The 15594-nt window shown below is 37.9% G+C and overlaps 1 long non-coding RNA gene across 1 annotated transcript in view; it reads right to left on the reverse strand.

Moving 5' to 3' along the window:
- Positions 1–1052: 1052 nt before the first annotated feature.
- LOC138920428 (uncharacterized) overlaps positions 1053–15594 on the reverse strand; it is a 229207-nt gene continuing 214665 nt past the window's right edge. The window contains exon 3 of the long non-coding RNA XR_011431587.1: positions 1053–4220. This is a non-coding gene — a long non-coding RNA (uncharacterized lncRNA). The remainder of the gene's footprint in view (positions 4221–15594) is intronic.

Below are 15594 nucleotides of genomic sequence, written 5' to 3' on the forward strand. Positions count from 1 at the left end.
TTGGCACTTGCTCATCAATTAAGATTCCTGAAGTTTTTCCATTGTCCAAAAACTGAAGAAAGCATTTGTTTTTTTTCTGGCCACTATCTATTAAAGTAGAAGCATCAGGAATTTTTGTCTGTTTTCAATTTAACAAAGCTTTATTGTGAGCTGACTATGTGCCAGACGCTGTTCTGGCTTTCAATCACAGCAATAAATGGTACAGAGTCCCTATGCTTTACGAAACTCCATTTTTTTCTCCTTTCCTGATAATTTCATTTTTCTGTTGCTCTCTTTTAGTCTACATGAAAACTAACAAAAAGGAAAAGGACCTCATAAATCAGCCCCGTTGGGCGTTAATCCAACGGCCACTGGGACAATAGAAAAGGGGGTAAAAATAGCTGAAAAGTTTGCTGAGAGGCAGTTCCTGGTTTCTCTTTAGAAGTGTGTAGGAATGACGGTATCCAGTTATGATTTCCACTAATTTTACTAAAGGCAAAATACATGCCAAATGTTGTTTTGACCTTTTATATCACTTTTAAATCTTCTAGTAAGTAAGAAGTCTCTTCTCATTGTGCAAGTTGAAGACACTGTCATCTAAAGATTCTAGGTCACTAATTGCAGGGCTGAGTCGGGCTCAGAAATCCAGTCCTTCTGACTCCAACACCCTTACTTTTCCCACAATATTGTGTCTCCTTTATTAGACATCTATCCATACCCTTCCTAGCGTCTTCTCCCTTGACACAGAAATTAATTCAAGGAGGTTATGAAGGTTGAGAATAAATTCAAGAGGACTTTAGACTACATAACACAGTAAACTCCTGAAGGGTGGTAAATATTTCTTAACAGTGTTCATATTGCCACATCCAGTAAACTCATCAGACAAATTAATAACATCACACACACCTACTGAGTGACACAACTAGCGAACCAGTAAATGGGAAAGAGGAGCTGAGATTATGAGGAACTTATTCCTCGATGCTAAAGAACCTGTTATTTTTAAGTATTTTAAAGCACTTTATTGGATATTCTATAAGCCCTAGAGAACACATAGTCTATTGTTCAATGTATTTGTGGAACTTTTATAAGAGAAGATTTTATTAAAAGCTGACTTTTGATATCATAACTCAGAGAGAGATAACAAAGTATAATTTCATAGTTGTCTCAAATACTTGTGACAGCTTGAAATTGGCTGCAACTTTGTCACAGTTGATTAGTGGAATGTGTAACAAATAGTAAAGCGGGGGTCATGAGCAAAACTAGCAAACATGCACTGAATCTCAATACTATGAAATTTCCTTTCCTTAAGCCAAAAAGCAATTAGTACTGAATTTTCCCAAGACAAATAAATGCATAGAGATTAAATATGAAAACATAGTTAACAATGGTCTTCATATGAAAATTCATCTCATAATGACAAATAAATTTCTTTTTTCTGTTTATATTCCATTAGTTTTCAGCTAGTAATAAAACACAACTTGAAAAAAAAACACATCAGCATGATTTGACCCTTGGAAAAGAGATAGACTGCTCTGCAAAGCTTGGTGTATAGGCTGAGCCTACACCATTTCTCAGCCGTTTGAATTGAACAGGCAAGAAGCACAGAGGACTGACAGCTCTCCATGCCCTTCCCGGGACAGCAGGGAGCTCATAACATGTAAAAGCAAGTCCTGATAAATATAAATAGAGCTCTCTATGAGAACACTGACAAATTCACTCCCTCATTTAATGAGAAGCTGCCAAGTGAGATGATATTTCTAGGAATGGTACAAATAACCCACAGTGGGCATGAAAAAAACAAAAGTCCAAGACAGACATTTTCTATCCAAAATCGGAAAGCATCACATTTGTAGGAGCTGTTGGACTGATGAGCTTCTCTCTTATATATGCCCCCATGTTTTTAACAAAGAACTGAAAGTATCAATTCAAGGACATCAATGAAGTACATTGCTTAAAAGTCAGATACTTAAAAAACACACAGTTCTCCCTTTGCTGAAGTGGAAAAAGCTCTGCTCATCTTGAGCTATTGTGAAGACCACACAGGTGTAACATGGCACCACTACTTTTCATTTAAATCCTTTGTGAACTCAGCTGGAAAAGAAATATGCTCATAATCACAGGGGCAAAAAGACAAGGACTTTTAGGAGCAGAATTTAACTGTACCCCTTCCTGTCACTAACAGTAAACTGAGACCCTAGAGTCCAGATGCAGTGGCTTATGTCATAGAAAGGATACCAGTGTGGTCTCAAGGAGAACTTTGGTTAAAATATTGATTTTCTTGTTTTTCAGTACTTTGATCAACTATTTTGCAACGTGGATCATTTAACAGAGCTCGAAAGCTGGTTATGGGCTTCGTCCCCACTCGGGTCAGAAGGTCGCTTTTGTTCTGATAGGTCTGCATGTGCGGCTCATCTTTAGCCTCTGCTTACTGCATTCTGTTCCCGGGCAGTTGACTGCAGCCTGAAACTCCAGCTGTTTTGCAGATCAGAATGATTTGCAGCAGGGATAGTGGCCCAGAGAGGTTATACGGATCCCCACAAATTCTTCAGTGTTGCTAGAAAAACATTGTGAAATGATTCTATATGAAGAAGAGGGCATTTTTATTTACCCAACATTAAGCTGTTTGAAATAAAGGCCTCTATGGAGCTTATCTGAAACCATTATGAATTTCACAGAATGATTTAAGGACTTCTGTTTTCCAGAAAATAAACACAATGTGAATAAGTGCAGCAACAAAAATCACCACTCCATCCTAAATCAAACAAGCATATCCCACTGGTTCTCTGACTTCCTGAAAACAAGAGGACCTCACAGGAGTCTGGGTTTAGAAAGCTTTTCTTGTTGTCTGACGGGAAGTATGTTCCGAATGAGAACCAAGTTTAACAGAAAAGTGCTGCCCGGCGGCTGAGCTGAAGATTAAGTGGATCAGGATCAGATACAAATTTCAAAATGATTTTTTCTGTTCCATTTGATCTTTCCTCTGAAAATATCTGAGTTAGGAACAAAAATATTGCAAATGAGCTATTTTTAAGGAATAGTGATAATTATAGGATTGGCAACATCTGTTTACTTCCAAATACACACAAATACACACACAATGAAATAATGCTCTCACTCCATTTTTTACCATCTTTTTCTTCATCAAATATATTCTCAGGGTTAGGATTTTTTTAGTTTTTATAAAATAAGACTCCTGGAAATTTTTTTTATGTTTCTATCTTGCTCAAACATTTCAGAAAATTAGCTTTGTTTCTACCTTTTGAGGAAAGAAGGAAGAGTGTAGGTTTAGAGGATAATTTAAAACTTGATTAAGCTGTCATTAAGGAAAAATTATGACACTTGCAAAGGTAATGATGGTATTTGAGCTTGTACTTAAAAAATATATTAAAGTAACAAACAAAAATGATTTTAAACAATCTTAAAGGAAACATGAGACACCTGAGTATTTATAAATGTAGTTTTTTCTACTATTCTGTGTGGCATTGAAGCATTTTCTATGAGACGCATTTCTCCATTTAACAAAAGGCAGCACGATGATGTGTGACAGAGACTCCAGCCACAAAAGACACTTGGCCAGCTTCCCCAGTGACTGTGTTGATGAATTTGAGACTATGGTTCACATGTCAACTGAAGGTTTATGGGATCATAGAAAAATCAGTCAACATAGAAAGCATAGCAGGCCAGAGAACCTTATGAAATTTTCAAAAAAGTCTTCCTTGAAATCGGGAAGAAGATATTTTAAAACTCATTTCTCTGACATATTTACTACATTTGGTAGCACTTTAAAATGTATGTTAAAAATGAAAAAGAGGCGATCAGGTTTTTGTTTGTTTAGCTTCTCTGTGGAAATGGGGATCCCTCATATAAAGTTGGATTTGTGTTATACGCATATTGGCATCCCATTGTCTGCTGTAGCATCGTATAGCATCATCCGTTGTGTAGTTTATCTTGGTGAACTATCTTGGTCAAGGTAGCCATGCATAACGAGAGGTGGAGAATCAGAAAATCAGAGTAGTTCTTTCCTGCTCTTCTTCCCTTGGGCTGCTGGAACAGTCATGGGTCTAAGGCCAGCTCTCACTTATGGAGGCAGCCAGGTCAGCTTGTCTTCTTGAAACTTCTTATCTCGAGGCTCATATTGCAAACTACTAAATGGCACAAGCCAGAGACTGTGTAGTTAGGAAAGGTGGAAGGAAATCCTATGTTTACATGCGCCAGGTCAGAAGAAATCTCTGCTTTGGTATCTGAGGGAAAAGACAGATATATGTTAAAAAAAAAAAATGTTACTTGGATTTCTATGGCATTATCTCCTGTGCATGTCCCTCTCACAGAGACTTCAAAGAGACACTTCATGGGATCAGATAAGGACAAATGAAGAGGGAACCAAATACACCCATCTCCTGCTTAATATTAGCAAACTGCTTATAAAAATTAAACGTTCTTCCAGAAAACACTAACTTGGAGTGTTAAAGAAAAAAATATATATTGCATTATATAACTGCCTCAAACCTCTAAGTATTTTCCTAAAATGTAGTCAAAACAAACTGCCTATAAAACAATCAGATTATCATTCACAGGTAAAATGATTAAAACGTCACTTCCTGATCACCAAGCAATGCAATTAAAACGAGTTTTTTGCTTTGTTTTTGTTTTCTGTAGTAACAGGCAGTTTGCATGTCCTGCATTTATAATTCAACATGGCAGAAGAGTACTCAGCAGCAAATACACTTGACAGAAAGACATGTAGAAAATTTTACAATAAAATACAAGGCAATCAATCCGCTTACCTAATTCTTTTGCTTCAAGAAGGAAAGCTAATCAAGGAGGAGGGGCGAAGCAGATTTTTTTTGTAATTCATCTAAGTTGCTGCATGTATGGGTTCCTTTCTATTTGTTCCTTTCAATTGCTGAATAGAATGTCTTTCAATGATTATATGATTGTCTGTTTATTTATTCTCTAGTTTATAGACACATGGAAGTTTCCAGTTTTTTGCTACAATGAATAGAGTGTGATAAACATTTTATGCATGTCATTTTGTGCTTTCATATGTTTTGAGTAAATGCTAGGAACAGAATTGTTAAATGCTAAGGTAGATGTACGTTTAATTTAACAAGAGACTGCAAACGGTTTTCCACAGAGCTCGTACCTTTATATATATGGCATATGTACAGGAATATACACCGGAAACACCTGCTCCCCATCCTCTTTGTTTGATTTATTAGTCTTTTTAGTATTAGACATTTTATTGAGTAGTGGGATCTTATTGTGGCTTAATATGCTTTTCTCTGATGAGTGATACTGTTGAGAATCTTTCTCCATGTTTATTACGATTTGCAGATTCTCTTTTATGAAGTGCCTGTGTAAGCCTTTTGCCCATTTTTACTGAGTTGCTGTCCTTTTTGTTATTGACTTAGAAGAGTTCTTTGTGTAATGTAAATGTTACTCCTTTGATGAATAATGTACTGAGCACCTGCTTACCCAGTCTGTGGTTTGCTTTTCCTTTTCTGTGTGTTTTGATGAATAAAAGTTTTTAATTTTGATGAAGCACAGTTCAATGTTTTTTGCATTCTTTCTAAGAAATCTGAAGCCTCATTCGCGTTGCAACAATACACTCCTAAAATTTAGCTTTTACATCAAGGTCTGTGATCAATCTTGAGTTCGTATTTGTATGGTAATTTTGTGTATAGTGTGAGGCATAAGTTGTGGTTGAGTTTCTTCCATACAGACACTCAATTGGTCAAGTGCCACTTGCTTAAAAGATTTCTTTCCCCATTGAATTATATTCGTGCTTTTGTCAAAAATCATCTATGTATGTGTAAGTCTACATTTTGGGTGCTTTACACTCCATGCTTTGTTTGCTTGTCCTCAACCTCATTGCTGTTTCTGTGCCTCTTTGTATCTGACCCAACCCTCCACTTGTTCTTGCGCTCTGCCTCCTGTGACATTGTCCACAACCTCACCTAAAATCTTTAAACAAGGCTTGAAACGTTTCCTTCCCTTTGCCTTAATATACTCCTCAAAGACACAGTTAGATCTCTCATAATGGATATCACTCTGTTGTCTTATGGCTTGCAATATTTGATGAAAATTCAATTGTTGTTCTTCTTGCTGTTTGCTTGTATAGAATATGTAACCACTAACCCTGAAGAGTCTTAGAATCTACTCCTTTATCTTTAGTTTATTGTAGTTCAGTGATGTTGTACCTAGGTGTGGATTTATGAACATTCATTCTGTTTGTGATTTGTGGTGCTTAGATTTGTGGATTAAGATTTTCATCAAATTGAGTAGGTTTTGGCCAACATTTCTTCAGACGTATTTTTGCCCCATTCGCTCTTCAATTTCTGGAATTCAAATTACAAATACATTAGACTGATGATACTGCCCTATAGATCACTGATTCAATTCAGTTCTTTTAGTCATTTTTTTGTCTCATTTTTGGGCATTTGTTTGACCTGCCTTCACACTAATCCTCTCTTCTGTGGTGGTCATTTTCCTGTCAAACCTTCCAAAGTTTTAGATTTCAGTTATTTTATATTTTTCGGATCTAGAATTTCTATTGCTTTTGTTTTGTGGTTTCCATTTCCATATTTGTTCACCTATTTCTCTGTGTGTTCCTGTAATGCTTTGACCATATTTATAATAGCTATTGTAAAGTTGTCTGCTCCATCTAATAGCCAAGTCTTCTCTGAATTGGTTTCTGTTTCATAAATTTTGCTTAAATATAGGTTCCATATTCTTGCTTCGCCATGTAGTCTGTCTTCTTTCACTGTATACTGCATATGGTGTATATATGAAGAGTGATGATTGGATAATAATATAACATATTTTTCCTGGAGAATAAAGGCTCTTTCTTATGTCTCACAGCTAAGGTGAAAAGTATTAGAAAGAGTTGAATTGATCTGTGATTGCACTTTAGTAAGAAGTTTTGGAAGAGAGGTTCAGTTGTTAGCCACCACTGTTGGATCTGCCCAGGGGTTATTCCACTTAAAAAGTGTTTGAGCCTGGAGCCAGGACAGTGCTGGGACAGGGTGCTGCCTTATACTCAGAGATTCTCTGTATTAAATGCTCAAGACTGCAGGGGCTCTGCTCGCCTTGCCACGCCACTTTCACTTCTTTTTATTTCATATAATTAAGGGCTTATTGATAGGATATTGATATTAAGGATGAAGGATATTCAAACAATTTGTTATTGCATTTGGACCTTGCAGACATGAATCTGTACCTCCTGCCTCTGCCTTGGATGCTATTTCAGCTGGCCTCTCTTCACCTAAGACCTTCCAGCCCCAGACCCAGTGTTTGCCTCCAGATGCTGACATAGCTTTTTGCTCTGCATGAAATGCTCCTTTCTAGGGAATTGGAGTTAAGAAAATGGGGAGAGTTAGGGACAACACACATGTGAACCTTAAGCACAAAGGTGAGCAGAGAAGTAGTTCAATGAACAGTAGAGAAACAGTGAGTAGTAGGGCAACTTAATAGAGAAGATGTTATAGTGTAGTTGCACATTTCTGTTCGTGACTTGGTAAAGAAGGAAAGTAGGATAATTCAAAATGTAGCGGACATTTGAAAGAATGAAGCCCTAGAGTATGAAAGAGGGGATGATGTTTACAGCACAAGCGAATGGGCTGGAGTTCTAAATAGGAGAGGGGTCACGTCTTCTGTTAGAAAGGAGGTGGGTGGAAATGTGATTACATACGCAGGTGAGTTTGGGTCTCTGGATTCCACTCATCAGTTTAGTATTACATCAGCTACAGTGATGGGAGAAATGATGTGATTTTGTTTGAGAAAGTTTAAAAGAGTCACATGGAAAAATAAGAAGGCACATATATTAAGGAAGAATGAAGTCAGTAGAAACTGAGTAATGACCCTCAAATATCTTCCTCTCCGTAAAAGCAAAAGAACACTGGCAAAAATTGTCAAAATCATCTTTTTATGAACTCTGGGAATCAAACAAAACCTTGCGACACCAGAAAGTGATTATTCAAGAAAAACAGCTGCATCTTGATGAGAACAGTGAGCTTTGTGGTGTTTGAATTTTCTTTAATCCCATCCAAATCTCTCTGAACCATGGTGACCTTGAAAACCAACAGCTCCACGATCACAATGAAGCCCAGCACTCTAGCAGCCTCCGAAGAAGGACTTAGAGCTCCTCCAAAACCCAATTCCTAGATAATTTTCATCATTTGGCCTGTTTCACAGTTCCCTGGAAAATCCTGTTTACAAGGTTTATCTTTGTTTGACCTGACTCACAACTCATTCAGTTACCAGTGAGCTCACCATCTCACTACAAACAGCCTTTCTCTGGGAGGGGGAGGTCGTCAAAAAACAATCAGTGGCAATTCTTTGGCATAACAGCTACCAAGGTGGTGGTAACATTTGGGCCAAACAACAATCTGACTAAAAACATAAAGGAACAGCTGGGGAAAGAGATGTAACTAGATGGCTTTGAAACCTAGAACACATTCCTGAGACATTAGAGGGCCATGAAAATATGTAGGTGTGTGTGCACGCCCAGGGCTGGGTGAGTGCCCGTAAAAGACCCAAACCTGCCTCTGTGCCTGACCTAGAGGCTCTGTACTAGCAAGAAATGAAGAGTAAGCTAGAGTTGGCAAATGTCTGCCTCAGCACGAAAGACATACAGAACACGTGCACAGAGCTTCTTGACTAGGTTGAGGAGACTCATGGGTTCAAACATCTAAGGGAATCTCTCTACAATTATTAGATACTCACTAAGATAATTGAGCAGATTTCAGTGGCCTCACAGGACAGAATACAGACTCTATAGAACTAGTTAAGGAAAGTCACTAAATAAACAAGTAGAAGCAACAACAACAATAAAAACACTAAAAACAACTGTATATAGGGAGAGAATCTAATTTCCAGGGTTGCCGCGTTATATAATTTTAAAAGTCCAGCTTTCAACAAGGGTACAGGTATGGATATATACACTTGTCAGCAGTGTGGGATTCTCCATTCAGAAGTGTGATCATAAGTTTAAAAGGATCAGTCTCTCTCAGGATCTTCCTCTAAAAATTTGTAACAAAGGGAAAAAATAAGCACATATCCTGCCTTTGCAGTGGAATTCTAAGAATAAGCAAATAGTCCTAGTGGATGTCCAAAATATTTAACTTGAATAAAATTAAACTTGTCATTTTATGTTTTTGAAAAATGCAGAGAATAAAGGAACAAGTTAAATGAAACTACAAGGAAGCAATCAGGTAAATCCAAAACATCTGATATTCTGCAGGCCTATTGAGCTGATTTTGTTCAACAAGTCAGAGGCATAAAAAAAGAAAGAAGATGGACTCTTCTAGAGAAAAGAGACCTAAGTGAATTAACAGCCAAGTACAAGGCATGAACTTTGTTTGGATACTAACTTTAAAATATCCATCTAGAAAATGAAGTTTTGGAGACTATTGGGAAAATTTTAATATAGATCGAGGATAAATTATATTAAGGATGGATTAATTTAACTGAGTGAAATAATGGTATCAGGTTTTATAGATGCACAATGATAAATTTATGGGTGCAATATCAAGATAATTATACCTTTCATCAAAATTCTTCATTCAGTTGGGGCTGGCCCTGTGGCCGAGTGGTTAAGTTCGCGCACTCTGCTGCAGGCGGCCCGGTGTTTCGTTGGTTCAAATCCTGGGCGCGGACATGACACTGCTTATCAAACCACGCTGAGGCAGCGTCCCACATACCACAACTAGAAGGACCCACAACGAAGAATATACAACTATGTACTGGGGGGCTTTGGGGAAAAAAAGGAAAAAAATAAAATCTTTAAAAAAAAAATTCTTCATTCAGCAAAAACAACCGATAAGCAAATGTTAATTATTTGCTCAAATATGTAATGGATATATGGAGGTTTAATTTGCAATTCTCTCTAATGCTAAGTATACATGGAGACATATGACATGGGAAAAACATCTGCAAGTATAATGCTCTACTCAAGAAAAGACTTGTGAGATAGGAGTAGGAGGTAAGACTGTAGCAGTAAATGTGGATAAGACCATCAAAATCCTTGGACAGAATGCTAAGATATTTGCCTTTGTACTTCTGAAAGAGCTGAGACCCTGGATTGATAAGTGAATAATTGATTTGGTGAGTGTTCTGGATATCTCCACTCTGCCCCCTAGAGCCACTTGGTACCTTTTTACTCCTAGACCTTCCCATTGAGGTCAACCTGCACTAATGGGCTGCCTTGTCCTATGACTTCTGGTTAGATTTCACAAAATGGTAGCACTGGAAGAAGATCAGGAGGAGGGATGAAAGACATGCTGGAGTATTTATTCAGACTCCATCCCTGGGAAGAGAGAGGGAATGGTGGGCAAATTGCATCCTTCCATCAAACTCTCAACCGAGTGTCCCTCTCTACAAGAAATTCAATTCTGGATTCAGTTATAATCCTCCTCTGCTTCTTCTGTGGTCCACAGAAGGCAACGGCACCCCATAGATACCATCCTTTGTAGCTATAGCTTTTCTAGACTCTGCTCATATCTTTGTAAACAGTCCTCTAAATTCTTCTCAAATTACCCAATTTAAGTTTGCATCTGTTTCCTGCCTAGATCTGGATAAAAATAGAGGGAAATAAATTGATGTATAGTATCACAGTTGACAATAGGCTGAAGTAAAGAAATGTGTGCAGAGAAGAAACTACATTATGTCTGGTCCAGTAGTACACAGACTTGATGAGTGAAATTACCTTTGCATGAAGAAAACTCGGCCCCTTTTTCATGGTGGGTGAAACTCTACACCTAGATGTACCTCCTGGTAAGCTAAGCATAGGCTGGTTTTTTCAATTTCCAAGCTTTCAGATTTCTGACGCTTATGATTTTGTGTACGGTGACACCATTCACTAAGGAAGAAAATACAGGAAAAGCAAAGTTTTGTATGGTCAAATTTGTTGAGCTCAGTTCCAACGTAGTAAATTTAATATATACTTTCGTGGCCACCGAAGGAAGAGAAAACTCAGGAAAAAATGCCATCAGAAAGTCAAAGGAGGTGGCAGTTTCAGAAATGAAAGCTCTTTCCATGTCTAAAGCTGCAGAGGTCAGGGAAGGTAAGGTCTTCACACACCCACTTATTTTAGCAGTTCAGAGATCACTGGTAACCCTGTCAAAATCATTTTCTCCCGAGCAGAGGGAAATGTCTTTATGGTAGAAGAGTGAAAGGGGGTTTTCTAATTAAATGGGTAATAAATTTTCTTTCAAAAACTTAAAGAGATAGGAAGAAATTTTATCAAAATGATGAGTTGTAGATATGTTTTAATACTCTAGGTATGTTAAAACAAACACTTGAACGAACTGCAGAATAAAGGCTATCAGTAGACGTTACATGAATTTCACTTGCTTTAAGGGCTAAAGTTTTGTTTACAAGTAGAAGTACCCTGCATCAAGTGATGTTACCTTTAAAACTCCTAGGAAATCATCTTACATTTAAAAATGTTTTTTCCTTAATTTTTTAATGGTTGTCAACGTCTATATTTTTGGAAATATATTTCACATAACATTTTTTAAAATTAAGTTGTGCAACATGTTGATTTGATACATTTATATATTGTAATATGCTTGCCATTGTAGTGATAATTAGCCCCTTTATTACATCACGTAATTATCATTTCTTTTTTGTGGTGGGAATAATTAAGATCTAGTCTCTTGGCAAGTTTGGTGTTTATAATACAGTATTGTTGTCTGTATTCACTATACTGTGCATTAGCTCTCCAGGACTTACTTATCTACTAGTTGCAAGTTATGTGAAAGTAAAAAATTCTTTAATTTACTCATACAGTAGCTCCACCTTATCCAGGGTGTCGCTTTCTGCAGTTTCAGTTAGCCGTGGCCCACCTCGGTCCAAAAATATTAAATGGAAAATTCTAGAAATAAACAATTCACAAGTTTTAAATTGCACACCGTTCTGGGTAGTGTGATGCAATCTCCCACCATCCAGCCATCTGCCCTGGGATGTGAGTCATCCCTTTGGCCTGCGGATCCTTGCTGTATCTGCTACCCATCCATTAGTTACTTAGTAGCCAGCCAACTCGGTTATCAGATTGACTGTTGTGTGCTTGTGTTCAAGAAACCCTTATTTTCCCTAATAATGACCCCAAAGTGCAAGAGTAGTGATGCTGGCAATTCAGATATGCCAAAGAGAAACCATAAAGTATTTCCTTTAAGGGTAAAGCTGAAAATTCCCAACTAAATAAGGAAAAAAATATCGTATGCTGAGGTTGCTAAGATCTATGGTAACTTTTATTACAGTACATTGTTATAATTATTCTATTTTATTATTATTGTGGTTAATCTCTTTCTGTGCCTAATTTATAAAATTAAACTTTATCATCGGTATGCATATATAGGAAAAAATGTAGTCTATATAGGGTTCAGTACTATCCAAAGTTTCAGGCATCCACTGGGGGTCTTGGAACATATCCCTGGGGGATAAGGAGGAACTACTGTATTTCTTAGATGTGAACAAACCAACTAACGGCATGTGCATTGCTCAGATTTGCAATGTGATATGAGATACTGTGCTGCCTATTTCATGAGAGCCTAAATAACAGGAGTCTATAAGCAATCTTCATGCTTCAGAAAGTTTGCCTTTTTTTCCTTTGAAAATAGATCACAGTAACTGCCATTTTACTATTCTTATTTTTTTTCTTATTTCTTTCTAGGGTTAAAGTAATAATACTCATGATAAATTCAGGTTCTGGGATTTTCATAGCTCTGCAAGTTATTTGACCTTCTAAGTGCGTGAGATTGCCTCATAGTATTCCAATAAAACAAAACATACCCATAACTTAAATACGAAATCTTGCAAATTTCGTTGAGTGTGAATACACCAGAACAAAATGTGCTTAGTCCCTTCTCATGCCCTGAGTAGAGACTATCTCGTTAAAAGGGTTTGGTAAAACTTAGCGTAAAACCCCGTTATGCTTTCACTGCAGAGGAGTTACTTATCCGTGCAGGGTGTGACAAAATTCTGAAGCTTTATCCTTCCACAGAATTGGGTATGAAAATTTAAATGGGATGCGATCATCATTTAATTTTAGTATTTCAAACTCTAAATGGACAATTATAATTTTGACCAAGCAATTAAATTTCAGTTCAGTTCCTCTTTAATGGAAATTTTATTAACTGTCATGACAAAGTCCAAATCCTATTCCATACAATAACTCAATATCTTTTCTCAACTACTCGTTTAAAATTCCAGCAAAGCAGAAATGCATTAGGATACAATTGGGTACTGGAAAATCAGTGATTTAATTCCAGGTTTTTTGACCTAAAATCAGATTTTTGAACCAAATGATTAATATTTAAAGTGTGAGAGGAATTGAGTCTTTGGAGTTAAACTATATTTTAGGTATATAATTTGCATAATGTGCTTTGCCTAACTCATCATGAATCATTTTTTAATATATTTGAAAACTGGCTGAGTGCAGAGCACAATTCTGAGCACCTGAAACTGTCTCATTGCAAGAGAGAATGATATTTTTCCATATTTCACTGGCACACTAAGCGCTATGCACACGGAGCTGCTGAAATTCTTGAGAAGTGTTAATTTGCAACAGGGAGAGATGCTCTGGCAGGAGTGGTGTGGTGCACCACACAAAGACCCCACATCTCAGGCCCTGAGGTATTGACTTTATTTGTCACTCATTCAGCTAACACTTATTATTATCTCCTTCCATGTGCCCAGCATCACATGAGGCACTGTATGAGAGGAGTGATAGCAAATTTCTAAAGATCTGAAGGGAGGACACCAGGAGATGAGCATAATAAAGAGCAAGCAAAGCCACCACTGGGAATTAAATCAGAGGGAGGCGAGTAGTAAAGAGAAAACTCCCTCACGTTCCCTGCCTCCTCCCCTCCCCATGTCCGCACCCAGGATCCTAACTGGTGAAACCCTGGGCCGCCGAAGCAGAGCTCGCAAACTTAACCACTCGGCCATGGGACCAGCCCCAAGGCTGATATTTTTTATACTCTAATTCTTATCCCCTAAAAAGAAAATGAAACTTACGGGGATAAAGAATTCTTTTGTGGGAACATAAACCAAAATTTGGGGATCCAACAGAATGCCCTAGTCCCCACCATGCCTTAATGTCAGACAGTAGGTGGTGGGGAGCCTGTACCTTCTTATGCTTCTTGCTGATTCTGGCTTAATTCATTATCCTTTGTACCAAATCCTCGCTTTACCCACGCTGTGAGATGTCACAGACTTTGATTGTAATCTGGAAGTGTGGCAGGTGGGGAAACAAGTGGGACCTACTTTACATGATACTCGCAACTAGATTTGCACCAACCTCATTCAGTACGCAGGCTGAGCACCAGTCTCTGCTGGGTTTATCAGCGCTGTCTGTGTAGGTACATAACCAAAAGGAGTTTCTGTGCTGGAACCAGCCAGGAAGTGTTGGGTGGGTTCTACAGAGTAGATGCTTACAGCCCATGCTGTGTAGACCTCTCTACCTTTCACAGCTGAGTAATATCAATACTTACCTTACTAATGCTTCAGTTATTGGTATAAAACTGTTGTAGCATATAATTCATTGGAGGTCAAGACAGAGAGGTGTGGCCACTTTAAATCCATGTATGCCATAAGGATGCATACAATTTAACGGACACCTTCCAAATACCCGATTCTATGTTAAATCCTTTACAAATGTTATTTATCATCTTCACTTCTACTGTAAGAAATGGCTACATTGCCCCCTTTTACAGATGAGGAAAACAAATCTCTCCCAACCAGCACTGCCTTCGCTAAGCGCCTCATTAATCACCACTTAGAAGAACCAGAAATCAACCCATGGTGGTTCAGATTTCAAAGCCTATGTTTTTTCTATAATCTCAGGCTGTTATTCATTTAGAAGAGGAATCAATCCAAAAACAAAGGTTATTAAACAGTAAATTTGGAATCAGTTATAGGGCAGAGCAGCCAATGGCAAATACTGTCAGTATCGCTTGCAAAACAGCTAAACAAAAACTGATTCCATAAAAACAGAGCTTTTATCTCATCAATTCTGAATCTCAGTGGAGAGGCTGATAATCTCCAAAAGGCTCACAGAAGCTGCATGCTGAGAATGCCACATTTAATGAAGGTTCTGATCAGTTCATATGAGCCCCAGAGGAAGTCACACGGCATGGTGCAGTTTCTAGAAAAACAATAATAATCATTAGCGTTATAAACACACTCTTTCTTTGGGAAAGAGACAGAGACGTATGAAACGCGTCTTCAGAATGTAAAGTAGTCTTGTGGGGAAAAGGAGGAGGGTGTTCTCTGTTCTTTCAGAGCAGCCTTTGCTCACCCTAGAGTCATCCGAGGAGCGCTTCAAAACTCTCACTCCTGGACACAATCCTAGAGAGATGCATTTCAATAGTTTGAGCTGGTGTTTGGGCTTTTGAAAGGTGTTCTAACTTGAAGCCAGGATTGATAGCCAATGCCTTAGAAGTAAAAGAGGCCTAACAGGTAATAGTCACGGTGAGGCAGATGTCACTGATCCCAAGATTGACGCCAAATTCAACATGGATTTTGAGTATCTAAGAAAGGCACAAGGATAATCATATGAATACAGCATGATCCTTCACAGTCACCATCCACAAAAATCTTGTACACTAGGCA

This window comes from Equus caballus, chromosome 23 (assembly GCF_041296265.1).
Source record: "Equus caballus isolate H_3958 breed thoroughbred chromosome 23, TB-T2T, whole genome shotgun sequence".
Taxonomy (NCBI): Eukaryota; Metazoa; Chordata; class Mammalia; order Perissodactyla; family Equidae; genus Equus; species Equus caballus.